Source organism: Argiope bruennichi, chromosome 3 (genome assembly GCF_947563725.1).
Source record: "Argiope bruennichi chromosome 3, qqArgBrue1.1, whole genome shotgun sequence".
NCBI lineage: Eukaryota > Metazoa > Arthropoda > Arachnida > Araneae > Araneidae > Argiope > Argiope bruennichi.
Genome location: NC_079153.1, coordinates 457,699 through 485,240, shown reverse-complemented (window position 1 = coordinate 485,240; position 27,542 = coordinate 457,699). Strand labels below are relative to the sequence as shown.

Here is a 27,542-nt window from a genome sequence, read left to right as displayed (position 1 = left end):
TATTAGTGCAAATTGATAGTTTGTGTTGATTGTTTTAGTTGTTTGTTGTTGACCATACATTCCTGATTTTTCATTTTAAAAAGTTATGAAATTTTTAATTGCATATGAGTTCATTTCTGATGTGAACCTTTTAATTGGCTTGCTCCATCGACACTCACACACCGAACTGTTGCACTTTTAAACTTATGAGCTATAATTGATTCATTCATATATTTTATAATAATTGCCAGCAATAAAGAAACGTAGCAACTTTTATAAGAATTTTAGACTCCTGGAAAGAACTGCACATCCCAAAACCAAACGCTTTTTCTAGTAACATCTAATTAGACAGTAAGGAAGATGATTAAAATGAAGGAAATTAAAAAAAATGAATAAATATTGTTATTATGGGGAAAACGTTTTAAATCTTTTGTAAATGCTTGTTTCCAGTTATTCTCCCAACTTACAATAAATGGGCAAGACTTCGGAAATCCTATTATAAAAACTAACTTACGATATAATTTTCATAGTGTACGAAGTTTCTGTATTGTAAAATAAACATTTATTACGGAAAAATCCAATCTGTCCGTGGATTATAGGATGAAAATGAAGTAAAACGTTTAACATAGTAGCAAACCTCAGACGGAGTATACCCGAAACAGCACTTACAGGAAACAGCAGCATGCAAACAGTAAATCGGTACTAAGAAAAATGGAACAGATCAATGCGCTCAGATAGAACTCAAAGAAAATTAACATTTCAATAAACTTCGCTCAACTACCCCTTTGACTCCGTTTCTGATGTTTTTATAGACTCTATGACAGAGCATCGAATATTCTAAAACAAACGTCGAAACTCGAGTCCTAAAAGAATTGTCAAGATTCGCGAAGATTCTGGGTTTTTCATTTTTTTCGCCAAGGCCGGAGGAACCCATTCGACATACATTAGAAATATCTTTCTTTCTCCGCCCCCCCCCCTCTCTCCGAAAAAACTTACTGCACATAGAAGCAACATTACGTATTCGTAATAATATGTATTGTTATTCTTTCTTGGAAATTATTGTGTCCTAACGTTTTTGTTAAGGCTAAACAAATTATTTCTTTAATAAATTGTACAAGACTAATCAAAGCAATACTGTTAATTTATTCGCAAAAGTTTTAACTAAATGTTAGCATTCGCAGTCGCAATAGTGTTGAAAAAAAAAGAAAAAAACTTAATTAAATGTTTTATGCCTATGATAGTAATTGGAACAAGGAGCAGTGATTGCGGTATGTGTTGGTGAAAACTTCGAGAGTTGAAAAAATATTTGCCTTTTCTTAAGGCATTTTAGAGGAAGATGATAAATACTTTCCCTCTTTTTATTTTCTCGTGTGCGTAGTATAGAAAAAATAATGCTATCGTGAAAAAAAAAAAAAAAAAAAAATATCGGACTCGCTATTTTGGCGAATCTCTTAAGTTTTATACCTCCCTGAGTTCGAGAAGCACATTTTTGGAAAATGTCCGCCTGTCTATCTGTGTCAGAGATCACTCATAAACGCTTTGAGTTAGACGGTTGAAATTTGGTATACTGTCTTTATACAAAATGTGTAGAAGTGTACCAAGTTTTAACAAAATCCGTTCTGAGGTAGTCTGTCTGTCCGGAGGTTCGAATATAAGTTAATGTGATAATTACAACGTGAAAAGAGCAAGAAGGATAAACTTCAGATTTGACATCTGTAGTGTAGGCAGACACCTGTCAAATTTTGTGCGAAATCCAACGAGGGACCGATCTGTACTGTTAGAAGTATGTGAATACGCCTACTTAGAAATGCAATGATTTAAATATATCAAATTTGATATGGGATTTTGTGATTACGAGTGCATTTTTGTTTCAATCAGTTGGGGAAAGCGCTTCTAAAACAGAAATTTTATTTTCGCATACCATATTTATTCCCTGCATCAATTATTTGTTAGGTAAGTTGCTTGCTGAGTTATGCGCTCCTTGAATCCTGTACGAGCAATTCATTTCAAAATGTTTTTCTGAAAACTTCTTGAGGTTCTCACTTATTCCTGATAACCTTTGTGGGGTAATTAGGGACAGGCTTTCAATGAATAAAAATATATAAATCTGATGAATTTAGAATAATTTATTGTACTATAGGAAGTTATCTTAAGAACATGGTAGGCTCCTGTCCCGCCAAATGTACAACTATTTTTAAAGGAGTGCATGAGATCTTGGTGCATAATATTTCTCATAGGAGACAGTTGGTTATTAACAATGATTTGATGGCATGGAATCTAGTCGAAAACTAACTTTAATGGAAGAGAGAGGGTAGAATGAATGCTGAACAGAGAGTTTGAAGATGTTGATTTTTTTTCTTTCAATAAGAAACGGAAGTTGTAGAGACGATGAAAGTAACATCTCGAATCAGCCATGGTCGATTTTTGAACAAATATGTAAATTTTGATTGGTTTATGTTGGAGGTAACAGAACGAATCGTCATTATTCTTTCGTCTGTGGGATTGTGGAAGTTGGCGGTGGTCTGCTGAATGTGGCAGGTTTGTAGAGTAGCAGTTTGACTGAATCAAAATTTGTTTTGGTGGCTAACGATAGTTTACGATTGTCGCTTGTCATATAAAACTATACAGCCGATGTAAATTTCAGAAGAAAAAAGTAATTGAGTTAGAGGTTAAACATTCTTTTTGAGATGAGAACTCTACTTTCTGTTGCAAGATTTAACTATTCGTTTTAAAATTTCTTTGTTGATATCCTTCTGTTGTCTCATAACTGTTCAGCTATTTCTGACTTTATAAAAGCCGATTTCCCGACTTTTCCCATCTAAAATTAGGAATTTTTGCAATTCCTAGGTGTGATGTAATCACCTTATTTGAGATATTTCACGAAATAGAATGTATTTTTTAATTGAAAAACAGTAATTTTGATTTTTTGGAAACGGTGGCAAAACAAATTCTGAAAAAATGAGCAATAATTTTTTATCATCTATGCTTAGTATAATGAAGACGCACGCGTGTGTGTTGGCTTTATAGGGCATATCGTTTCACCCAGAGCTACCAAATTTGACACATTTATGCCTTGAATGTGCACCTCGGAGCGATTTTTTTTATTAGAATTTTAATCAGAATTAAAATTAAAAATTAATACAGAATGAAATTTCTGCATTTTTTGCGATAACTTCAGAAAATATTAACGCACAAAATTTTTTTCACATCAAGAAGTTTAAGTAGCTTTAAAGCTCAAAGGATTATCTTTCTAATGATACCAATATTTTAAGTTATAAATTAAGTCTCTGTTTTTATTGAAATTTTTAAAAGAAATATTTAACCATATTTTTCAGCAATTTATTTGGCGCAAAATAAGAATAAAATTTAATCTGTACAAACACATTCACTTCAAAGGGAAAGAATTAGCTTTCACCAACGTGTTGCCATCACAATAAAAAAAGCTTAAATTAAAAAAAAAGTTAACTATTATTGCAAATTATACATATAAAAGTGTGAATTTCAGCACCTGACAGTATGAAATGAAATAAACATGAAATATGATACTTCTAAGAAGTAAATGTAAGAAAAAGTTTTCTATGTTCTTTCATAATATCTGTACTGTTTATTCCCTAAAATAGTTTATTTTAAGGCAAACATGGTTTTAATATATACAAGCTAACCACTCTAACCAATGCCCAGCAGCCGTTTTGTAATTCTGTAGAAATAGGGTCGAAATGAAATAAATAATGATATTTTCTTTCATTTGAGTCAATAAATGCACTCATGAATTACTAATCTTTAATTTTTACATAGATCCTTTGCTTTTGAATCCTATTTAACAAAATATTCTTGGGACGCTAATATTTTAAATAAAAAAAAGCTGCAACTAAAACTAACTGATTTATCAAAATTTGAATATCATTATTCTATAAAAACAAGCGATTTTATACGATTTCATCGAACGTCTCAAAGAATGCCTATCATCTCGCTGCGTTTCTCAAGAGAGATTGGTCTAAGATTGTGAAAATGTTAATTGTAATATTTTAACTTCATCAATCCGTCCGACTTGATTGCAGAAGATAGAAATGTTCATTTATTTATTTATTTAAAAGTTGGAGTGTCAAAACTATTTCACAAAATATGATTCCTTAGGCCAAAAAATTGTCTAAAATTTAAGCTTAATAAATTTTTGAAGTATATTTATAGGTCGAAACAAACTAAAATATTATTATTGACGCTATTTAAATCCTTTTGAAAGTAAACTAAAAACTGAATTTTACGATGAATCAGAGAAATTTTTGTTCAATAATTCTTTGAGATATTATATAAATTATGAAATTATTTTGTAGTGCGCTTCGATGCCGATCGACTCTGCTTTCTGTTCTCATGTACATCTTTAAAAAGACGTGCGTGGTTTTTTAAAAAAAAGCTTTTATATTTATTGCAGTTGAAGCATTTTCACTTTAGTTTAAATTTGAAATTTTACGGGGACCGACAGCAAATTAGAGAGATACGCAATTCAGTGAACAGAACGGACGGCTTCATTCCTACTTAATAGTAAAAGTGAATTATATGGTTATCAAAATTTGAGACTTAAAAGTATTTAGAGAAAAAAAAAACTATTAAAATTACATAAAATATTTAATTGAAATTTTTAGCGAACATTAATGCTGGCTAATCTGCTGGTCGTCAAAGGCGACTAATTGCAAATACACGCACGCACGCACATACACACATATATATGTAAGCATTATTTTATGTGAAACAGAAGGCAGTTTCGAAGACAGGGAAGAGACTCGCTATTCCTGACGTCGTTTTATTTCATCTTGGAGACGCAGGCATTATGTACAAGCAACGAGCACACACACAACACAGAATGACGCAGAAAGAAATGAGGGAAAAGCTCTTGAACATTTTATCCCTGGTCTTATATAATATGAGATATTGATTGGAAAAATATTTCTTTACAGTGCTAATATATTATGAGATTTCAATAGGGATTTTCGCTACACGCGCCGAAGAGGCAGGGGTAACACAGAGATCTTTTAAAAAAGAATGTGCTTATTGGATATTTTTCTCGCCCTTCACGTGGAGTGTGGGAAAGTTAGGCTTTTAGCCGATTCAGCAATTTTACAAAGCTCTCTTGAATTAATTAAGTAGAGACAGTGGAATTGGATCAGGAAATAAGAGAATATTTTAGAATGAAGTTACTATGGGCTAAATTAAGATAAAACCTTGGAAATTTATTAAATTAAAATTAGAGTTTAAAATATCATTACACACTCCCTCATTACACACACACACACACACACACACACACACACACACACACACAAAAGCAACAAGTGCAAAACTTAAGCAACTAGTGCTTTTTTTTGCCGTAACTCCACGAGAAATCATCTGAGAGACATGAAATTCGGAAATGAGAGACAACATTTTGTACCCAAACGATGACGAAAGTATAGTTGTGCAGAAATGAATACAATGCATATAGTATGGAATCAAACAAACAATAAAAAAGGCTTTATTGAACTCATAGCTAAACATGATTATCTGTTCAAGTGGAAGAACAACAAGCAGATGTCCCTTAGTATGGGATATGCCCTCCCCTTATTGCAATGGTTGATTCGCACCGTATCTCCATACTCAGCACCAGATTAATTAATTGTTTAATATGCCTCTATTCTATTTCTAATAATTTTGCTTTATTCGTTTAGAATAAAGTTTCATTCTAAAATATTAATTTTATGATAAATCACATCAGTGAGTTATGGAATCAAAAACTGACAAAGTTGATAGAATGAAATCCCTTTAATACATTCTTCAATCAGTGGCGATAATAAATAATAAGAGCCTGAACTATGTGAAATATGTGACCATTCCATAAATACACTTATGTGGTCCATTTATTATTATGACATTTTTTCCCGCGAACAATTTTTTTGCCTCCCCTTCCAGAAAATGGATCTTTAAGATATATCTTGAGTTATAACTTTGTAAATACGGCACTGCATACAATAGTACTTTATTTTGTCTTTGTTCGATCTCATTTCTGTTTACTAAAGTTTATAGTATCAGACACTATCAGACATTTCCATCACATCTATCATTTCTTTATGAAAATGACCATTTTTCTGCAAAACACAAAAACAAAAAGCGTTAACATTAGGATAGGTCGTATATTAGGCGTTTCTAGGTCTTCTCACTCTTTTGTAGAGTCGATTTACGAAGTGAGATGACATGCAATATATTGTTACGAATCTGTAATGCTGCTTCCCAGCATAGTTACTTCCATTGTTAGACAATTTTACATACTATTGATAGCTTGATGTCGGGTCATTGCCACCCTGACGTGCTGCAACTTAGCGATAGTTTGGCGACGAATTTAGTGACAAAATGGATAATACTAGAATCTTCAGGAATTTTGGCGATAGGACAAATAAGAGACGGATTATGCTGATTCTTCAAGACTTCCTGCTTGTTCTGCTCTGGAAACTATAAAAGGCAGGCAGACCTATGTGGAGTCAGTGTGTGTTAAATGATACAACAAATCAGTTGGATCAATCCAGCGAGACGCAAGCATCGAGTGGAACTCAAGCGATGAGTGAACTGGGAACTGAAGGCCTAAAATCTATTAAAGCATCACCGAATCTTCTGCTGAGTAGCCAGTCGTATAGTAATGAGTCGGCAGTTGAGTACAGGTAAAATGGGGAGACATTGGAATAAAGCAGGCGTTTGTAAAGACCTTAATGAATAGCTGCATGAATTCTCCTTTCATGATGAGTTCTAACTGGCCACTTTGTGTCCTATTGTGGTTATTTATGACCGATTACTACTTGTGGGGTGCCGTGTATTGCTTGTGCACTTCTCAGCTGTCTTTCGTCATCTGTGTCTCCATGTTAATAAACGTCGTTAACAAAATTTTATGTGGGTAGAAATTTTTCCGTAACAGTATGTACATTGATATAATAAATATCGCTGTCTATTTAGTAATAAAAATTACATTTTATTATTTATTGCGTTCTTGATAAAAGTCTAGGAAAGGAGGATGTGTGTGTATTTGCGTGTAAGGGTCGTAAGGTATTTGCAGTGAATCCTAAATTGTTAGAGATAGGCATATACTTACTCTCGGGGGAAAAATATTCTAAATGTTGTAAATCAATGTGTCTTTTGCGGTTGATAGATGTAGTGTTGAAAATGTTAAGACATCTAAGTTTTTATGCAGTCCTTCGGTTCTGGAGGCCATTTTTAGTATAATACTTTTGACTCAATCTTTTGTATCTAAAACTCACCGAACTACGGAACTTTGAATTCGTTAAATAGCGGGTTTTTCTCGATGTCACTATTGAAATGATCGAAATGATCTTCAAAGTTCTTCGTATTAATGAAATGTTTTACTGTAATGCATACGCCCTACAAAGAACAAAGCGTGCAGGTACAGTGTAACCAATTTCTACTCGTGAGCACGCAGTTCGTCGCGCAACAAATTACGCCTGCCAACTTGCAATTGATCTTTGACGGGCCATCGGCCTTTCCATCGTTTGACGGCAAGGTCGCATTAGTTGTCGCTATTTTGCCACCGATTTAAAATAGGATTTTTTGATTAAGATAAATTAAGGAAGTTAAATTAAAAAAGGATTCTTTATTTTTTTCATGCGGAGACTTTGTTTTAATTATTTTCGGGGAGAAAATTGGCAAAATTTCTTGTCAATGCTATATTTATACAATTTCTGCTTTCAGGAATTTCTCTCTTTCTATCCCCCCCCCCACTCATACTCTGATCTCATCAAAAGATGTTTAAAAAGAAAAGAAAGAAGGGGGGGGGACCTCCTTCCTTTTCCTTGTCATCAGGTGTGGTCTTGACCACAAAGGGGTAGATGCACTCAGCGACCCGCCCATGACTCACTCCCTAGGTGGATGGGTTCCAAAGTCCTTTCGAAGCTGCACTTTGAACTTCTTTCGTCTGCTGTTTGCGATTAGCACACTCCGGCTCAGAAAGTGACGAAGAGTCAATAAAAGATAAACCGAGTGACATTTTGTGGGACACGAGATAAGCAATCTCATAATTTTTTGTGTTTGGTTTTGCTCAGGTTGCTTTGCTTCGGCAAAGACTTGAGTGTTCATTCCGGTACTCAGTTTTGGTGATATTGAATTGAAACAAACAAAACCTTCAGCATTGCCCATCGTGCTTTTATGGGGGAAGATTTGATGTTCCGCGAGGTGATTTTTGACGCTTTTATTGGACTTCGCATGATTCATGTTTATAATTTTATAACGATTTTTCACCTTATACTTCATGTGCTAGATATTTCGAATTCTTTTGGAGTGGCAATATTGATTTTTTAAAATTATTTGTTTTAAATTTCGTATTATTTATAATGATGAAAGATGAAATAGATTTAAGAGTATAAAAGTAGAAAATATATATAAAAATTAAGCATGATATTATTAATATATTAAATAGTAGATCAAAAGCTTTTATGCAAATGCAGAAAAATTATATGGAAATTGAGATACAATGAAAACACAAGGAAGAAATGACGGATATTCCTTAACGGGTATTCGGAAGTCCAATCTCCTACGTAGCTTTTGATAGGAATAATATAAAATATTGGTATAAGAAATTAAGAATAAAATAATAATATCAGCAATAAATATTTTTTAGAGAAAAAATATTACTATGCCACCTAGAATATTAAATATATAGAGTATGTAAAAAGTAAAATATTTATTTTAGAAATAGAAGGTAGTTTTCTGCACGATGTAAATTTGGGCTATTTAGGTAAATACGGTATTGTAATGTAGGCATGATCACGCTCTATTTTGGACAAGGTTTAAATGATTTATTTTTTTAAAGACTAAAAACTAGAAAATAATAAACGTAAAAATTTTTTTTAGAAAACTCCTTTGCCAGTGTTTTAGAAACATTTTCGGAACTCCTTCCATTTTAAATTTTTGTATGCAGATCCTTAATTTTAGTATTGTTTTCGTGCCGGTTGTCAACGTGTTAGATTAATCACTGTTTGCACCATCAGACTTTTATTTAATCGTGTTCGTTCTCTTTACTCCTGAACCAGTTCCTTCAAGTGACTGTCCTCTAACATCAAATTGCGCATTGTCCTGTGCTGTGAATTCCACCTGTTTTTCCATTTGCAAGATACCGCTGCATTTGATTCCATGTTTTTAACGTTTTCAAGAGCCTTTTTGAAACATTATCCTAATCCAACTCATAACGAGAATTTCATGCCGAGTCGCAAAATGCTATTTTCTCTTTAGCTTGATGCTAGGGACATTCGGCTTACGTAACGATATTTCTTGGATCTCTGCTACAACGCACTTCTGTTTTCTCCTTTGATTGAAAACCATGGCTCTTTTTCGTTAAGGTGCCTCGTCTTCTTCCGGTTTATATTTAAAGAGTGTTCTTGTATTTAACAAATAAAGAGAGTTAAATAGAAGAGTTTTCATTTTCAAATTGGTGTTTGCCATTTTTGGGGGGCAAGATTTTAAACAGTTTTTCTCATACCTTTGCTAACCTTAAAAGTTAAGCATGATTAATATTTTTTTATGATAAAAGCTTTTACCTTGCAGTTATTTTCATACAAAAAAAAAAAAAAAATACCCACATTGTTACAGATGCTTCCGAATTCTGTTATCAAAAATTTATATTCGATTCCATATTTCTTCAAATCCAGTTTAACTCTATCTCATATTTTTTTACTAATGAAATATTAATTATTTAATGAACTGTCCTCGAAGCTTCAGCATTTGTGAGAAAATTTTGAATTGAACAAATATTTATAATAAAGATAAAATATTCGCATATGAAATCAGCGTTGAAAGTTGTGCAGTGAAAATGCCATACTCCAATATATATATTTATGTGGTGATATTTTTAAATGTAATTTAATTCTTAGTTAATTTGTATTTTAATTTAGCTCATATTAACTTCATTCGAAAACGTACTCTTATTTCCTTATCCAATTCCCATTTTTTTATTTAATTAATTCTACATACTCTGTGAAAAATTGATGACTTGTATTTCCCACACTCGGAGAGAAGGAATAAAAAATTTTAACGCTTACGATATTCTTTCAAAAATGACTGAAATTCTTTTTCCAAAATCGACACCTACCAATGAAATCCCTATCAAAATGTCATCTATACTTATAATAAAGCTCAATGTGTGTGTGTGTGTGTTGGCGCTCTACAGGCCAGGTCATTTGACATACAGCTATCAAATTTGGTACATGTATACCTTAGAGGTCGGGAATGTGCACCTGGGGTCCCTTTTTTTGAAATTTTAATTATTAATTAAAAACTAACTTTCCCGCCAAAAAAATCTTCCATTTTTCCCACCGCCAACTTTTCCGCCAAAAAAATCTTCCATTTTCCCCACCGCCAAATGAGTAAGACTTCAATTTTTTTTTTCTCCCAACAGAAATGAGGCTAGGGTTAACATTTTTCGGCGGATTATTTCAAACGATTCTGTTTATTTTCTTAATGTTTGATGCATTTAAAATTAGACATTGTTAATTAATCCATGTTTCAGATTCATTCTGAAGTACTTTTGAATTAAAATAACACAGAATAAAGGAAATTAAAAATGTATAATCTGCATAGCGTTACCCCAACTGGCGTTGAAAAATTCACGCATTTGCGTTACCGGAGCTAGCGAAGAAAATTCACGCATGCGCATTCTGATTGTTGCCATGACAACCGTTATCAACGGATGATTTAAATTATTTTTAGGTTAGTTGCATGCTTTTGTAAGTAAATTGTATTTATGTTAGTTATATATTTTTTGTATATGCTTATAGTTTTAAGTACATCGTTTTTTAAGTAGATTTTTTTAACCTGTTTTCAATTATTTAAATTATTTTTAGGTTAGTTGCATGCTTTTGTAATTAAATTGTATTTATGTTAGTTATATATTTTTTTGTATATGCTTATAGTTTTAAGTACATCGTTTTTAAAGTAGTTTTTTAAACCTGTTTTCGACCGATTATTTTAAACTATTCATTTTATTTTCTTAAAGTTTGATGCATTTAAAATTAAACATTGTTAATGAATCGATCTGTTCATGATGAATCTGAGAAAATTTTTTTGACAAATTCTTGAGATATTACATAACTTAAGAAAGATATTCTTTAGTGCCCATAAAGTTTAAACGCTCAGTGACTCTATTATCAGTAATCATATTATTAAAAAAAATGCTTTGTTTCAGTAAAAAATATTATATTAATTGCAGTTTAGTCATTTCCATTTTAATTTTAAGCATAAATTCTACCGGAACAGAAAATTAGAGAGATACATATTATGTTATGGCTGAAGGACTTTATATTATTATGAGTGAATTACATGACTATCAAAATTTGAAGCTTTAAAATATTTGATGAAGAAGCTATTAAAGAAAGAATTACATAAAATATTTAATTATTAAAATTTTAACGAGCATTAAGATTGGCGAACCGGCTGGTCGCCAAAGGCGGCTAGTATTAAATAAATAAGGGGGAATTTTTGGTCTCTTCTACTCTTGTATTGCGATGTAGACTGAAGTATTTCTTTTTACTTATTCTTTAGACGTAAATTATACCTCCAGTGGTGAAATAAATCAAAGTTTTAGATTTTCAAAAGTTTCTTCTATTTGGTCACATATTTTATTAGTAGTATCCTCTTTTCCCTCACATTCTTAATGGCATGTAAACCAGATTTGGCGTCTCCCGTTTACCCACACATAGTTAAATGCATACGGACCTCCAAATATATATCCTTTTCACTGGGAGAGTCATTGTGTCTGGTCAATTGTTTCTATATTCAGGTGTGGGAAAACAGATTTGCATCCCGTACTTTTAAATAGATCCATCGCGTCTTCAAGGAAAAGGAACGTCAAAACATCCAGATGCTAAACTATTTTTCCCTTATGTAGAGACTCCTCAAGTTATCAACACCCGATCAATTACCTGCAGCCGTTGTCATTAAGTGTCAAACCTAGGTGCACTTCAGCCGGTATTAGATGCGAATTGACTATAATTGAACATATAGTCAATTCGCATCTAACTCAAGAGACGATAGGCCACAAAGCTGGATCATTAACAGACACTATCTCTATTTAGACCATTAAAGAAGCGTTGTTGAGCAGCTATTGAGTAATAGAGAACTCAAGTTCACCAATAAGAAAGAGGCGGGTATTTGATGAAAATAAAATGCGGATTTTTTTTTCCAGAGAAGAAGAAAATAAAAGTTTCGAATTGGAATTCAGAGAGACGCCGGAGAGCGGTAAAGTTGTTCCTGATTTTTTAAGAAGCTCCGTATGTTTCAAGCTTCTGTGTTAATGTCCACCCGTTAAAGATCGGTGGATTTCTGGAGCGACTCTGGGGTAGTAGCTCTTTAGAGCTAAGAGCCTCTTAGCAGTTTTTTTGGCAACTTATTCTCCGATTTAATCAAGAAACTATTTCGTAATGGAACTTTTTTTTTTTTTTTTTTGTAAACAATATTAACCTAGATGAGAATAGTTGTACGTTGTAAATATATAGGGCTTTAAATAAGAGAATTATTTTGTTATGCTACTTTCTTATTTGATCGGTCTTGGCCAAGATATTAAAACATATATAATACTGGTTAATAGGGATGGCGTTAAGTGGCGAAATGAAGCATGTGTTATTATTATTATTTAATTTTTGAATGAGTTGAAAAATTTATTATTATACGATGATATGTTTTGAAATTACGACGTTTGAAACGTTTCGCCCCCATTTTACTACCTCAAGGATGGCGTGGAAAATTTTTACTTTACAAAATTTTATTTTAATCCATCCAGGTGTGTAGAATTACGTAGGTTGAATTAAACATAATCAAGTAACTGAAGTTACATGTGAGTGTTTCCTCAAAAACATTTTAAGCACAGATTTTTTTGCGTAGACATTATTTTATGTCATTTTAAATGACAACTCATAAGTCCCGGATGTTTTGATGTGCGCTTCTCCATTTTGGAAACTTATATCTTGGGAATCTAGGCATAGGTTAATGACCGAAGATTTATAAATTGGGTTGAAAAAAGAACTATGGCTAAAATTTATTGCTTTAATCGATTCAATAAAGGTCCAGTAGAACTCTCGGTTGTTTTCATACTAAAAGATGAATTTTAGCTACTAAGTGAAGAAAAGTGAATTGATATATCAGACCACTTTTTACTAAATTACTCATAAAAGGCACATTTAAGCGTGAAAGGGGCTATAAAAGAAGTTGTGTAATCTTTTTGAAAAGAACACCAACGTTATATATTTTGCTACAGAAATACGAGTGCCAGCTTAAAAATCGACAGTGGGTTTTGTGATTAAGAAATGGAAGGTGAGTGGAGATTGTGGGAATGTGTTTCAACTCACGAAGCTAAGAGAGTGAGATCAACGAATGCTGTCCAAAGAAATTCGGAAAAATCGCGCCAAACCGATAGCCCACATACCCCAGGAGTTCCAACAAGCATCCGGGACTGCTGTTTCGATAAATACCATCCTCGAGGAAGCACATTTGCTTGGTTTCCATAGTCGTGCTGCCGCCCATAAACCTTTGATTACAAAATCCAACCACGCTGTTCGATTGAGGTGATGCAAAGCAGGTCGAAATTGGACCGTAGATGAGCGGAAACACGTTCTCTGGATTAATGAATCAAGGTTCAATCTCTACCAGTCAGAATGCAGAATCTGGGTTTTCCGTATGCATGGGGAACGTCTTTTGTCAGAATGCACTGTGCCTACAGTAAAGTTTGGCGGAGGGGGAATTGTCGTCTGGGGATGTTTCTTGTGATACGAACTGGGTCCTTGATCCCAATTCATTCTAAACTTAACGCCGACTCCTATTTCACTATTTTAGACAGCAATGTACTTCCTACGCTGTGGCAATTTTACGGGTTGGATCATTTCTATTTTTAGAATGACAATGCCACTTGTTATGTTGCGAGGTCCATCATGGATTGGTATTTTGACTATGAAGTGAACCGACTATACTGATCTGCCCGAAGTCCAGACTTGAATCCCATAGAAAACCGCCGGTACGAGTTGGGGGATCAATTAAGGGTGCAGCAACCTTCCAAAGTTAGTGAAAGAACTTGCATGTCTTCTCCAAGCCGAGTAGAAGGAATATATATATATATATAATTTAAAGTGAGATGAACCGTACTGTCAAATAAGTTACTTAAAAAAGCTTCTGCACAAAAATATTTCCTTTTGTTTTTATATATAAATATTTACATATGTTGGTGCTCATAAACCAAAAAGTTAATATGATGTCGAAATTTGGCGAAGGAGTTCAGCCTCCTGATGGAGTTCATTTAATCACAACCGATCAAAGTTACGATATCCATTCTAAAATCACTTCCTTATAGTCTCTTTTATCTATACAAATCCAGTAACACGTAGACTTATCGGGTTTTTTTTTTCCGGTTCTTTTCTTTTTCCTTGAATAGAAAAAAAGAAGAGTAGTATATAAAATTCTCATACATGACAACTTCCGCAACTAAATACAGGCTGATTTATAAATTTGTGCAAATTTCAAAGATTCTCATTAAAAGTAATAATGATCACGAAAAAAAAATAAACTTTGGTTTGCATAAATATAATTGGCTTTATTTTTCCATGTATGGGCAGAATGATTCCAAAAGTACCCGAAAGAGGGCATTCTCGAACCATTCTGTTTGAAGGTGACGAATGCATGTTTTTCCTGCCTTCCAGGTACGAAAAGGCGGTACATACAGTTCTACGGTGACTGCATGCTTTTTTCCCACCAGATACAGTGGCACAATGCTCTTTTTTAAAAAAAAAAGCTTAGAATGAAAGACGTGGTGAATTCACGCCAAACATTCGCATCAAGAGAATGCAGTAGCTTGGTCAAGTCACCATGCAATGAAAAGCGGCCTTCATCTTTCCACAAAACTTACATCAACCACTGTGGGTCTCGTTCTATTTGTGCCAATGCTTCATAGCAAACTTTAGTATTCCATCTGTATATGCCGGTAATAAATGATGAAATGCCTGCATCTTGTACAAATATTTTTCCAGCTTCACTCCACACTCAGAGATGCTGTATCGTTTCGTGAACAATTCTCTTTACTCTCCTTTTTAATCATTTCATTCAAAATAAGCAATTCTTTCTTCACACGAAACTTTCACAATGCACTTATGCCCAAAATTAAAGTCACAAATATAAAATATGTGAACCTGGGTAATTATTTACTGTGAAATTTAGCCACGTAATTTAGCACAGAAATATATTGCAATGGGAGAAATCCTATAGCAATGTGGAAAGGATTTTAATTGTGAATTAAGAAACATTATATCAAAAAGTATTGAATCATGAATCAAAGATCTGGGAAAATATTTGTTTAATATAGAGTGTGACCATCGTGCATTACTAAACAAGCCTCTCGATGAGCTCTACCCCTTGTTCATGAGGTATCAATAAGGTAACAAAGCCCATTCTTCCGAAAGTGCAGCTTTTAACTCCTGGTGAATCTTGGGAGGGAATAACGCCGTACAATGACTCTTCCTAGCATGTTCAATGAGATTGTGATCCGAAGACCTCCGGGGCCAATCCATACGGCAAATATTTGCATAGCAATGACCACATCTCTATAGCGAAGTGCTATGACAGTATCCGCATCGAAGACAAGGTGTACGACTACCCAGACAAGGATTCATTTGTCATCAGATCTAGTGATATCTTTTACGTATGATAGTGAGCTCTCCGTTCTATCCAAGTAAAGATTCGACGGGCGAATCTTTACTTGGCTACAATCTTTAATTGTAGCGAATCTCGACTCCTCACTGAAAACAACACGCCCCCATTCTTATTAAGTCCAAGACTAATATGTTAGGCTGCATAACAACAAAATTTTTCTGTTAGATGCAGTCAAAGGAATACACATGACTTTACGCAGGATTTACAAGGTCCTCTTTGCTAGACATCTATATACTGTACTGCTTGCTTAGAAATTCTTATTCCAAACGCAGCAGCAAATTCATGAGCAAACTGAGGAATGTTGTCAAGTTTTGTCTTTGAGTGCTTAATGCCAAGTAGCGATCCTGTGCAGATGCCATTGCTCTGTGGTGGTTTTGGCCGGACTTCCTGGTGGCAGCCCCTCTTGTTTGGAAGTGATTCCACAACCTGGATACCACTTTCGGTGCCACTTGTAACCATCGAGCCATCTCCGCATGTGATTGGTCTGCTTCACGCCTGCTAACAGTTCTCCATCTCGAGGAATCATCTGAATGATTATGAAAGCTCATTAATACTGCAAACAAGCTAACTTGTTTGTTTGTATGTAATATTCACAAAACAAAGTTCCACATGCTTACACTGTCTCATTCTAGTGATTCTGTAAAAACTAACGCTTGGCTATTTCTTTTTCTAAGCCATAGGTTGAAATTGTGTTACCTATTCTTCAAAATATGTAAAATACAAATTCTTTTAATTTCACTGGTAGCAGTTTAGAAAAACATGTTTGTGATCTTAATTTTGGGCATGAGTGTGCAGCAGTTGTGGATTTACCATTCTTGTAGAAAAGTTCAAAAACCGAGGCTTGATCTAGTAATGATAGCCTGCTGTCGAGATCGGATGAGTATCCATTTCCAGCCAGGCGTGTTTATTGATAGCTTTATTTGCGTAAAAAGTCTTAGTATGAATTGTTAGTGCTCTCTTTTAGTTACTTTCGTGGTCATTTTTTATACATTCTTGGAAAAAAAGAATCTGATCATATTCTGGCAAACCAACATTTTTCTCCCTAGCATTACTTCTCTTATCATGAATTTTTGAACTTGCGTAACTTTCAGCCGTACCCTGGAGTTTAAGTCAAAAATTTCTTGAATCCACTCAGTTAAGGAATTTTCTGAGTATTCCATGCATTTGGTGTAAGTCAATATCTGAATTACGCAAACCGGAGAAAGACAATCAACTGTTTTTGAGTCATTGAATGCCCCTAAAGTTGTAAGTTTTGATCGGCATTTGGATGTTTTTGGTTAACTCTGAGGTACTCTGATGTTTCTTTTATTCTTGATGCATTGTGTAAGGGATCAATATTCTTATGATGAGGAGCAAAAATTATAAATATCTCTATTGAATGAAATGCGCTACCCGATCCTTGCAACAATTTATTCTGCGTTGTCTCCAACTGTTTGAAATGACCGTACCAAGGGAAGAAATTGAAGGCTGTTGATACAGTTCATTCATAGGTTCATATAGAACTTTGTTTTTATATAAGAAAAAAGTCTCAAGGGAGATAAAATATCTGTTAGATGCCTGGAGCCGAAGGAATATGTCCTGAAAGAAGAGCGATATAAGGAACCGAAGTCGAACTGTAGGCGTACTGCTGTAACAAATTGCCGTTGACTCCATCTTTATGGTCCACCGAACATTTTTTTTTTAACATTTTTTTCAAGATGATTTCTTTCATCCGAAAAACCAAGGGATTGGGCAATATGTGTTGGCATTAGAAAACATTCTTGTTCTGGAAGGATAATTATCCACCTCACATAATACAGAGCGCTTATCTTTAATAATTTCAGCTGCTTCCTGTATCGCTCTTAGCTGAGGATCCAATCTTTTGTTTTCTTTCCATGGGTTGATTACATTATAGCTTGCGTCTTGAAAGCAAAGAAGGATTGCGACTTTCACTTTCTTGGCAATCACTGGCCATTCAGCAGGTTTTTTCTTAATGTTTTTTTATATCAAACTTTATGTCGAAATCAATTGCATCTTACAGAGCTGAAATGATTAATAGGCAGTTACCGTTATTTTATTATTTGAAAGAGAAAAAGATTCGCCGTCATTTAAGGGAGGAGAGAGGGGTACTGTTTTATTATTTATCGTGGGCGCAATGCACTGTAGTTGCTTTCCCATCCTTTAGCATATGCAAATTCTGGCGAATAAAGCTATAGTGCTAATCGGTAAAAAATCCTGATTTAAAATGTTTCTGACAGACTTGTATGTAAAATAAACACAAATTTTGGAAGAGCAGAAAGAATCCAAGATGATACCATTTCGATTAAACGTAAAATTGAATTGTCGCCAATCTTTAATATTAAATGCCACCGTTCTAGTTACAACACGTCCAATTTACCAAAAACTTCCCCATTCTATCAGTTTCTAAATGAGATTAAAATAAACCATATTAGTGTTCCGATTCAGGGGAAATTTAATGTTTCTCTGAATCCGGCAGTCTTCGAAATAGACATTTGTCGTAATAACAATGGTGTTTTCTTAAATACTTTTTTCCTCTCTTTCAGAAGGTATGCTTATTTCATGTGTAGGTTTGTGAGAAATTTTTTAAGTTGGGATGGTTTTTTTTATTTAATTGATTTGTAGCATAATCGCTTCATCCGCCATAATTTGCAAACGGTTAGAGAGAGGACAGAGTTGCTGTAGTAATTTATGATTCGCATGACTCTTCTGTCACCCTCTTTAGCAGATTAGGTCATCATCCTGTATAGGAAAAGGTGACCTACTTTGTTCTCTGTTTGCCTGAAAATTTAAAACAACACACATTATCACAATCTTTGTCCCAACATCTTCTTTTTTTCTTTTTATCAATGAATTGCTGAATTCAGTTTTCGGAATTCTCATCTCTTCTTTTCCTTTTCAGATTCGTCTCTACAATAGAGAAAAAGAGGGAACAAATATTTCGATTTTTGAAATCTAATTTGGGTGTCAATGTCGATTGTTATCTTATTTTCCAGTGCTTATTTATGAACGAAGTTTTTCATCTTGTGCGTTTTGTAATAAATATGGTTGTACTTGTATAGCGAACAAAGTCTTTCCGGCAGTCCTGTTTCTATTGAATCATTTCCACAAATCAGACACAATCCATCCATTACTAGATGTTCTAAGAAGAACGTCAAATAAATGAAGAACAGACACACGGTACTCGCATCTCGTATTACAGGATGGCGACAAAACCGGGATATCAGGGAAAAGTCAGGAATTTTTATCAATCGGGAAAAGTAAGGGAAATTCTTAAAAAATAATTAAAATTCAGAGCAAATTGCAGATGAGAGTATTTCGTGCCAAGCTTACGTATGATCGGCGATTTCGCGCTATCGTTTGTTTACACCTGAAGTCTAATGTCGCCCAAACGTTCAAAATAAGAGTAATCCGGGACAACTTTCTTTTAAGGATTTGGCGACTTTTTGGAGTTTTATTATGGTAAGAAGAATGATAAATTGACGAATGTTGTTAACGGCAATCCCAAAGAAACTTTCCAAAAGATCGGTTTTCACTTTCTAAAGAACAGAGTGAATGAATGAATTTTGGTTCGACCCGTTCTCAACTTAAAACCTTGCAATGAAGTCATATCATTGTTAAAGATGGAAATTTCTCACGGCAACAGTAATGTTAGGAGAGGATTTTCGGTAAATAAAGATTGCCTGTAGAATAATATGAAAGAACAAACACACTTTGCAAGAAAAATTGTTTAGGGCAGCATTCAGGCAAATAGTGTAGCAAGTAATTTTGAAGTGTTAAAACAATTGATAAGAAGTATGAAGAATTCACGAACTAAATATAGAGTATAAAGTGAAGAAGTGGAACTAAGCAAAAATTTGAAGAGAGAAAAGAAAGGGAAAGAAAGACAGCTGAGTATCAGCTCAAAAAATTAAAGGAAAAAAAAAAAAAAAAAAAAAAAAAACCCTGCGGCAGCTTAAAAAGACGTGTAAGAGTTGAAGAAGAATTGGCAAGGCCCAAAATTTTGCAAAAAATAAACTTTTAAAACATTTTAATTCATTTAAAGATGGTTTGTTTGTTTTAAACCAAGTATTTTTTTACTAGTATTCCAATAATTGGTATTTCAACTTTTAAATTATTGATTGATAATTATTTGTAATTTTTTGCATTTTAATTCTAATATGGAAGTATTGGCTGCTTAAATTATTATCATTAAATACCATTCATCTAGCATTATTTGTAACAATAAATGGAATTAAAAACTCTTATTCATTTATAGAAGTTTTTGATCAGAGGAGTCATTTCTTATGATTTGTTAAAAAAAAAAGTGTTATAATAATCTGTATTGTACATATACAGTGAATATGAAAAGGAGAAAAACCAAGAAACTAATACATTTAGTAGCCATAAGGGAAATGTTGTCAGGAAAATAGTCAGGGAAATGTTGCAAGTTTAATCATGAACAAATCTTTTTCATGATTAACTTGCTCATTTTTTTCACAGTTTCTGTAGCCATCCTGTATAAGACCCAAACTTAAACTATTTTTCAACTGTTCTGCTGTGACCTATCTCATATTTCCTTTCCTAGAAATCACCAAGGAGGAGAGGTATGCAGAACATATCGAAAGGTGTCTTACCCGCTTAAATTTTTCTTTTTGTATTCTTACAGAATTCTGCGAATGCGTTCCTGGTAGTAGTTATTCGTTTGTATTCTTATTTGTGTATATATATTGTTACAAACCTGTAATTTTGCTTCCCAGCACGGATTGTGTCATCATAAGAAAGACTGATTTACTGTCATCCGTATTGGATGTTGCCGGATGCCTAGCCAGCGATCACAGACCGTGGCGACCATTTGGCGACAAAATGGATAATACTCGAAACTTCAAGAATTTTCACGATCCATCCACTAGGAACCGAGATACGCCCTGATTGGTATAAAAGATTCTAAGCCCGCAGATTTTTAAAAAAAAAAAAAAAAAATGTCGCACTTATAAGCATAAAATATATATAGCTGGATAATATTTGTAATGTGACTTAATGTGTGTTGAAGTTCAAATTTTAAATTTTAACGCAGAAAAATATTTTCTTTTTCTGATTGTAATAGAAAAGATTCATTTCACTACTAAAAAGAAAGATGTTCTAATTTTTTTTAAATGGTCATAATTGAAATTAAAAATCCTAAAACAGATGATCGAATTCCTGCATCGTTTTGAAACTTGTTGAGGTCATTATTCACTTATTTCTCTTTTAATTTAAAGCGAGTACAATCAAAACACTTTTCCCAGTGATTTTTAATTAAATGTTTCCCTGGGGAGTTTAAAACTTTTCGCTGACCCGTGGAGATAATTTTTTATTTCTTTATTGATTTTGTAAGAATTCAGATTTTTTTTTAAAAAATCAAGTGGTATAAGAATTATTTTTTAAATTCTAATTGCAACATCTGTACAATTTCTCTGTCTCTCACTCTTTCTTTTTTGTTGAGTTTTGCTTTGCATCTACTTGTTTCGATTTTTAATGGCTTTAGCTCTCCAGGCGATTTGATTTTTATTAAAAATATTAAATTTGTTGCTTCGTTTTCTCAGTAAAAATCGCCATTATAATTTTGATTTCGCTGGCGCTCATCACATATTCTTAATAAAGCGCAGGTTCTTTTAATTTTCTGTGTCCGCTGTTTTCGTGACCCAACTACTTTTGAAAAAAAAAAAAAAAAAAAAAACCTTATATTGATTTAAACAATATATATATATATTTCTCAAAAACTTGCGAAAGCTAACTTTTTGCACTGGCCCCTAGTCCTAGTTTTTCAATGAAGTATTCATAACGTTGGAACATATTGAACGAAACAATGAAACGCTGTTCTTCCGCTATTAAAACTGACCGAGTTATGAAACACTGAAAAAAGTGATTTTAGACGAATTTTATTGCTATTTTCGTAGTCTTCAGAAATATCTTAAGGGATTGTTTTCAAATTGAAAATTTTCATTGTTGTGCTATTAAACTTTGATTTTTTTTTCCGAACATTTTGTGTGAGGAAATACTGCTACAGCTTAGAAATTTTTTTTAATTAGTCTTTTATTTTATTTTCTTAATCCTTCTTCTTTCTTTGGTTCTGTCGTTTTAATTAAAGAACATCCTCTAACTTTCAAAATTTGCATTTTAATCCTTGATTATTTTGTTAAGCTAGTAATTAATTTTCACCATTCCCGTAACTCTCTGCCGGCTCTCTCGCATCTTGCTTTCTTGCTTATCCTGAAATTGACACGGCACGAAAGAAGGCACTGCACGGAGAGGGATCATTCAGCAGAGGAAGCGAAATGAAAATCTGCGCAGCTGGCTTTCGGCCATCGAAATCGCTCACACCGCAAGGAACCGGCGAATTTTGTATGCATATGGATAAAGATCACTAGAAGCAGCGGCCACTGTTTTCATCCGTAATAATTTAGAATTCAGCTATTGGGTCGCGATGAGAGGGGAATCTTAAAGCGCACTGAGCAAATACTTTGAAATATATAAATTTTATGTAAAAGATTCTTTTATCTGAAATATTATAATATGCATATACTTTTTATTCTGTGCAATTTTCTTTGTTTAAAGTAGAAAATGTATTGCACGGAAGAATTTTAATATCATACAGTTTCTCGAAAAATGTACGGATCCTTCCAAATGATTTTTAAAAACCTCAGAGAGCTTATTTTTATAATTAGATATTATTTTTGATGAGTTATACAAAATTTGGCTAAGCAGACAGCGGCAACTTAAACATGTGTTTGTAATATGGAATAGGAAGCAGCAAATTTCATTCCCATCCACTTTTAAGAGCAATTAGGCAAGTTTTAAATCAATTTTTAAGTAAAAGAATGATTCAAAATATTTTTACAAGTCAAAGGCCATTTTGCAATATCATTAAAGTAAAATAAATTTTATTTAAATAAATCACTTTTGCATGTTTTATCTATTTTAGATTCAGTTTACTAAACAAATCTTGAATGCCGTCTTTTTGTTAACTAGCGCAATACTGCGCGTACGCAGTAGAAGAGGTTTTTAATACGTAAGAAATTAACTATTTAAATAGATGTCTTGGATTCGCCTTAAAATATTCCTTGCATTTCATGATATCTATATTCAAAATTTGAGGAAAATCTATTTTGTAGCTTCTGTTTAAATCTATTCTGCATTTTAAAAAAATGGCATTTCAATTTTATTTATATACCTTTAAGAACTTAAAAAATGTACATTCAGATCATCATCACTACACAACTGTCAATGTAACATTTTATCATCGCCCCCCCCTTTTTTTTTTTTGAAGAGGGAGGCATTTAGTATTATTTTTTAAGTGACAGTCGTTGTCGATTGAACTGCATAACGTTTTTTGAGCTGTTACACTATTTATAGGCTTTTAATCCATCTACGAGAGAGAGAAAGAACTATTCGAACTTCTTTTCCAATTCAATAATGGCTGTATGATATACTTTTGCTCCTAATATTACATCAAAAACGGTTAAAAATTAAGACTCAGTTAATGAAACTGTAACCGTTGAAATTCTCTCTTTATCTTTCCGAAAAGCGTCCGTCAGAGCGTCATCCTTAGCTACACGAACGGAACAATCTGAAAACACTGCGGTTTTATGAATTTTGTATTTACTACTGAAAACTCTATTTTAATGTTTGTTATTTGCTATACAACTCTAAACCCTGGATTATAAATTATTAAACAGGAAATAATTAATTTTGGAAAATTTTTTCCAGTTATGTATTTTGGTACTGATGCCAATTCATAACTGTATTTACTATTACATACTATTTCTTTAGTTTGCAAAGTTCGTTCTAAAGGTAATGTCTTTTCTGTAAGAAAATTGTAAAACGTCCTGTACAGTGGCAACGCTCTTGGAAGAGAAACCCGCCCAACGTCATCGCGAGCCGTTCTCTCTTTCTTAAAGATCCTTAAGACAAGGTTTATTAAAATGCCACGCGTCAAACAGGTTCTTTTTTTAATTTTATTTTTTATAAAGCAGTTCTGAACACGAAGGAAAGTGGCGTTGGGCGTCGGCCTGTCCGTTCCTATTGTCTGTGGTCGGGCTTAGCCACAAGCCGCTGATCACCGTCGCCATAGATGACCGGCGGTCGGTGACGGTCTCTGACACTTTGTGGACCATTGAGCCACCTGCGAGTCAATTTAGTGGCTGGTCACGCTGTTTATCTTTCTTGCTGTAGATTTCTCTTGAGTTTGCTCACGAGTGAGCTTTAAGATTCCCATTTTTTTTTTCATGGCATCAGACGAAGCGAAAAGTTTAGGATGTTGAGAATGTGCTTCTTCTGTCGTTCAGCAGTATTAAGCAGTTTAAGTTTCATTAGAAAAACTTTAAGCGGCAATCTCTGTTTGATAAGTTATAGATATGCAAATAGAGGAAAGTGATTTAAAATTTGGCCCGCGACGAATCAATATAGATTGCAATTTTAAACGTTAGAGACGTATTCCTTCCGATACTTCAGACATCGTGCGCTTTGCTTAACATTGTTTAGAAAAAAGATATTGCTTTCTTAGTCGAACTATACATTTAAGGTTGTTCTTAGAAATGGTTTTGAATAGGAGAAATACAGAGATGTTGACGACGTTTAATTTCAGCTTAAAAATTAATACTTGGTTACTTTTACTCAAATTACTGAATTGTTTTCTTTTAATCAGCTGGGAAGTTTATGCGAAATGTGAACAAATGAGCGTACCAAATTTTTAAATCGATTATTTTAGTATTTATTGATGAGATGTATCGTTAGAGACACCTTATGCTTTCTTATGTGTCAGTTTATGAGAAGGGATGCTTTTCCTCTTATCATTGCACAGCTGAACGAAAATTAAAACGGAAAGAACACAAAGACCAAGCAAAAGAAAGCGCCAAAAGGTATTTTTTGGCCCTGCGCTTTTCTGACGCAATCGCAGCATCTGTACAACTAGAGTCTATAAAAGTGATTAAAAAGAATTCCCGAACTCTCCTGTATCGTCAGCAAACTAATTTAACTGAAACTCTCGAACATCGTTAGCTTTATAAATGAATTTATAGCTTTTACTGTAGCAGTTTAATGTGTGATTTATAATTTGTGTTGACTCGAGTGAAAGTGTCAGAATTTGAAGTGGAAAAGTCAATTGATTTTTTTTTTTTTTTTTTTTTTTGCATTATCTTAATGTAAATAAAAGTAATTTTAACTATGTATGAACTGTCCCAAAAGTTTATAGAGAAATAAAATTTCATCCAAGATGATTATTTACTGTAATCATGACTTCGGTTCGGAGTCTTAATAAGTACATTGTAAGAAAACGGAAGGGGTCGTTTATTCTGCGTTTTAAGATGTCAGAGCTTCGTAGCTCACTGCTGAAAAAGCGAACAAAATTTTGCACTTGAAATTATTCAGTAAGACTGTTAAAGAAATTTTGAAATTTATAAATATTTCTAAAAGTAGGATTTGCATGATGTATTAACTCGGAAGACGCCATATGAGCCAAAATCTCGTTGGAATAGGCCACATGTGACGGAAATTCGCAGTGATATAAAGAACGCTTCAAGTCTAAAAATGTCGTTTCGCTAAATTACAAAGGCTTTCCGGTTGCAAATGTTCAAGAATATTGATCATAGACGAATGATCGAATCTGTTTATAGGATGCACGCTGAAAGCTTCCGTAAGAAATGACATCAATGATTGTAATAAAGAGGATTATGTTGACTCTCTACAGGCCAGGTCATTTGTCCTGCTGTTACATATATACATATGTACTCTTTTGAGCGGAAATGTGCAGCTCGGGGCAATTTTTTTTAAATTTTAAAATTTTAATTAAAAATTAAAGGAAATTTTGCAAATTTTTAGCATAATTACCGAAAATATTTCAGAACAAAATTGATTTTTACATCATATTAAAGTTCAAATGATATTAAAGTTTTAGCTAATAAATAAAATTTCTATTCTGAATGAATTTTTAAAAATATTTAATTATATTTTCCAATAATTTGTTTCGCAGGAAATAAGAATCTAATTTAACTTGCACGAGCACGTTATGAGTGCATATAAAAAATTAATTTTCTTTTATCAGCCCTTTACTATCACGTTGATAAAAATTTCCAATTGTAAGACTAAATTAATTCTTACTGGAAACTAGTGTTGATGTTCAGCAGGCATTTGAATGAAGTGGAATAAATATGAAATCTGATGTTTTCTTTAAGAAATTAAAGACAAGAAAAAATTGCTTGTTTTTTTAAATAGCTATATTATTAATTCAATGATTTAGCTTTATTTAAAGCATAAATGTTTTAGTATATACAGGATATCAACTCTAATCAGGGCCCAACAGCTTATTTCTAAATCTTTATTAATTGGCGTGTATAATAATAAAAAAAAAGATCTAAATGAAATAAATAATTATATGAATCAATAAATGTTCTGATGAAATACTAAATTAAAATTTTTATACAGATCCTCTATTTTGTGTGTCGTATTTAATAAAGTATTCTTGGGACGCTAATATTATACGTATATAAAAAAAGTCTCACTCTTTTGCAATGAAAACTGATTAAGTTATGAAAATTTGAATGTCTCTATTCTATAAGAATGCGCTCTTCATGAATCGTCTTGAAGAAAATATGCCCATCAGCTCTTGCACTTTCCCGAAGACGGATTGTCTAAAATAATGAAGTTGTTGATTGTCCTAAAATAAAGCTTTGATAGTTCAGAGCTTTCTACTCGGTCAGGCTTCATCATAGAAGATTGAAATATTATATTGTCGAGATAATTTTATTGAATGATTTATAGGATCGAAGGACTGTACAGAATTTAGATTTCGTAAATGTTTGCAGAAGTACAGCGATAAATGGACTTTTGAAAATATTTTTGAAGTCTTAGTACAGCATTTAAATCTTTTTGAAGATAAAAGTGAATTTTATGATGAAACAGAGAATTTTTTTATTGAAAATTCTTTGAAATATTGCATAAATTATTTAAAGAATGTTCTGTGATGCACATAAGATGACAATGATGAAGAATTCGATTTTCTGTAGTCATATTTTTAAAAAATATGTTTGATTTCAGCAAAAACGTTTTCGCATTTACTAAAGTTTTATCTCTTCCATTTCTGATTTTCCACTGCAAATGAGTGAGATAAATGGTACAATGATCAAAATATTGTAACGTTTCTATAATAATATGATTTATGTTTCTATCGTAATTTGAAACTTAAAAATACTTCTCTGAAAAAGCTATTAAGAGACCAAGCTATTTATTATTTAACTAAAAATTTTAGCGAGCATTACACCTGTCGAACTAGTTGGTCGCCAAAGGCGGCTGATATATCCTACAATGAAACGTGGATTTAACGCTAGGAAATCATCTTAAATCTTCAAAATCTCGTACTTTCTGCCATTTGCAGAAAGTACGAGGGAACGTTATTGGAATATCAGGATGATAATGTTTTCATCCATATCTCCACTGCTACGAAAAATACTTCCTTAAACTCGAATAATATTATTGTTCTTAAGTAGCCATCAATGAGCACTGATCTAAATCCAGCTTCGAATGTGTGAGAATATGTTATATCGCGCAAGATAAATGAGAGCGGATGACAATTTTATTCAGTAAATGCCTTGAAGGCAGCCATCGGAAGTACACGATAACACCTGAAATCAGAGATGTTATGAATGGAAAAACGTATTGACGATATCATACTGAAAAACAGGAAACCTTTAAACTGTTAAGAACATTGTGCAGAGTACTTTGTGTGTGGGAACGCGCACTAGTTCCATTCTATGTAATTGAAATACAATTTCTTTCTCTAAATATTTCGTTGAATGCAAGCAATCGTTTAAATGAACATATTTGTTATTACCGTTTGTATG

General features: G+C 33.2%; 1 protein-coding gene across 4 annotated transcripts in view; it reads left to right on the top strand.

Moving 5' to 3' along the window:
- Window positions 1-27,542, top strand: part of LOC129963496 (protein spitz-like) — a 145,780-nt gene that overhangs the window by 30,007 nt on the left and 88,231 nt on the right. The gene's annotated exons all lie outside the window — the stretch shown is intronic.